We start from the raw sequence: 3,053 nt of genomic DNA on the forward strand, positions 1-3,053 counted from the left end.
CTAAAGAGGGAAACCGGAGTTTTGCCTTTTTGGCCACTTGGGGGCGCTGTGTGGTGCAGGCTGCATAAGGCCGCCTTGCAGATAACCCGGGACCCAGGAGCGTGAGCACCGCAAGGACAGGAGAGAGGCACTGAGAAGCAATGGAGGATAGAGGCTCAGAGCTCAGGCCTGGTGGCCTTTGGGCAGCTTCATTCCTCTAATCCTAATTTCCGTATCTGTGAAATGGGGATAATGTCATCTCGTACAGGCACGGAAAGAGTTAAATCAGATACCCCATGTAAAGTACCCAGCATGTTTAGTTATCTTTATCATTTCACTCTCTGCCAAAACCCCGACGTAGCCCTAAATAGCTGGAAACAGCCTACCTGGCCTCTTACTCCTAAAGAGGCTCCTCTGTCTCAGACCCCCTTCAATTTGGTTTCGTTACTATTATTGATGATTAAATTTTTGTTGACCCCTTAGCCTGTGCCAGCATCTGTAAAAGGCACTGGTGACTAGAGACACAGGGAAGTGACTGGCATGGCTTCTGGCCTCAAGGAGCTCACAGTCTGGTGGTGGGCAGAGCCCTCGCTGCCCCAATAACAGGGCCACGTATTGGAAAAGGGGAAGTGGACCTGAAGGTCTTTAAACACATATATTGTGTTGGTATTTTGAATAAATTACATATGTACACACTTCACACTTACATGGTCCAAAAAAGGTATAAAATGAAAAGGAAGTCTCCCTCTTACCCTGTCCCTCAGCCCATAAATTCCTTTCCCTAGATTAAATAGTTACTGGTTTCTTGTGTGTCCTCCTAGATATAGTCTCTGCCTCTATATTCCTTTAAAACACACACATTACATAGACATGACAATATACACACTGTTTTGTTTCTTGCTTTTTTAACTTGTATACAGAGTGGGGCAAAAGAACGTTTACAGTTGTCTTTATGGAAAACAATGCAATAATTAACGAATAGTAATACAAGAATAAACTGTGTTTCGAGTACTAACCGCCATAAACCTACTTCCACCCCACACCACATTTTGGTGATATTTTTATATCAGTCCCTCAAGCACTGTGTCATCTTTTTCATGGCCGCATAGGAGCTCCTCTCGCCTTGGCACAACTGGCATTTTGGACTGAAGGGTTCTTTGTTGTGGGGCTGTCCTGTGCATGGCAAGTGCTTAGCAGTACCCCACCTCTACCCACAAGATGCCAGTAGCACGCAGCCACCACCTCCCAGTTGTCACAACCAAAAGTGTCTCCAGACATTGCGAAATGCCCCCTCAGGGGCAAAATCACCCCTGGCTGGAACCTGCTGTGTAGTATTACATCCCTTGGATGGCACCGTGATTTATTTAACCAGGCCCCTCTGATGGACACTTGGGTTGTCCAAAATTTTCACCAAGAGCAACAATGCTTTAATGATAACAATGTGCATACATCACTATGTGTTTTGGAGCAGGGGTCGCCAACCGGTGGTCCGTGAGGTCCGAAAGGTTGGCGACTGCTGTTTTGGAGGACTAACTTCCTCACCGTTGAATTGCTTAAGTCAAAGGGCCTGGTATTTTACGTTCTGGCCAATGGGGCCAGTTTGCTAGAGGGGGCATATTCTGTTGGGGAAGGGCTCCCTGACTTTTCCTGGGTCACGGGGCCCTTTGAGAATATCATGAAAGCCTTCACTCCCCTCTCCTGGAAAAGACACATATCCACTTGTCTCAGGTGCCCGACACCAGTTGAGGGGACCGAGTGGAGAATCGCTCCACCAGACTAAAGAGGTGTTGAGTGAGAGGGAGCTTGGGGCAGATTTGGGAAAGAAGAGTGGCGTGGGGCAGGGCAGATAGGGCAACGGGGTGGTGGTGGTGGTGGTGGTGGTGGTGGTAGGAGGAGGAGGGGAGGCGATATTTTCCCATATTTTTTTCACTGCAGTTTCCATTGTATAATTTCACTCCTAATCTATTCAAGGGGCTTGGGGCAGATTTGGGAAAGAAGAGTGGCCTGGGGCAGGGCAGATAGGGCAACGGGGTGGTAGTGGTGGTGGTGGTGGTGGTGGTGTCCTTTCGTCTCTCCCTCTTCCTACCATCACCACACTATACCCACTTTCCCTCCCCTAATATCTCATTTGTCACAGGTCCTTTGCATTTTCTTTTTCTAAATGATTTCCCTGTTTTAGACAGGAGAAAAGGCAGGTGGTGGGTCATGCTGGCTGGGGAAGCAGCGTGGGGTCTGGAGAGGTGATGGGGATTCAGATCACAAAGGAGCTCAGACACTATGTGAGAACTAGTTCTTTACCCTGTGAGTACTGGGAGCCACGGAAGATTTTACCTTAAAAAAAAAATCAAAACACAATGTACATACAGTAAAACTCACCATCTTTCAGTGCATACTTCTGTGGGTTTTGACAAATCAAGTCGGGCCAGCTGAAATCAAGACAGAACCTCTCCATCCCCCTCCAAAGTCCTGTCACCCCCTCTTCGGTAGGTAACCCCTCCTCCGCCTCAATGACTGGCAACCACAGATGTGCTCTCTGTCTCCATCGTATTTTTGCCAGCGAAACATTTAACTGGAATCATACAGTTTGTACCTTTTGAGCTTGGCTTCCGCATAATACATGTGAGATTCGTCCCTTGTTGCTGCAGATAACCGCAGTCCATTCCCTTCTATTGCTCCAAAGAATTCCACTGTATGGATGCACTTCGGGTTATTTATCCATTTTCCAGTCCAGGGACATTGGGGTTGTTTACAGTTTGGGGTGATAACGGATAGCCGTGCAAGGTTTGGAAGCCAGAGGATGTGCTAGATAGGTTGAGCATTGTCAAGTTGCTCAGCCCACTCTGGGGGATGGGAGGCCGGCAGGCAGGCCGAGGGCCACCGTGTTGTTAGATGGCGCCAGGTACTCACCGACCCTCCCCCTCCACTCTCCCTCCAGGGTATGGCCACGCCGCACCCGGCACGGACTCGGGCAAGGTCTTCTGCATGTTCTACGCGCTCCTGGGCATCCCCCTGACGCTGGTCACCTTCCAGAGCCTGGGCGAGCGGCTGAATGCGCTGGTGCGGCGCCTCCTGCT

This window comes from Myotis davidii, unplaced genomic scaffold (genome assembly GCF_000327345.1).
Source record: "Myotis davidii unplaced genomic scaffold, ASM32734v1 scaffold199, whole genome shotgun sequence".
Taxonomy (NCBI): domain Eukaryota; kingdom Metazoa; phylum Chordata; class Mammalia; order Chiroptera; family Vespertilionidae; genus Myotis; species Myotis davidii.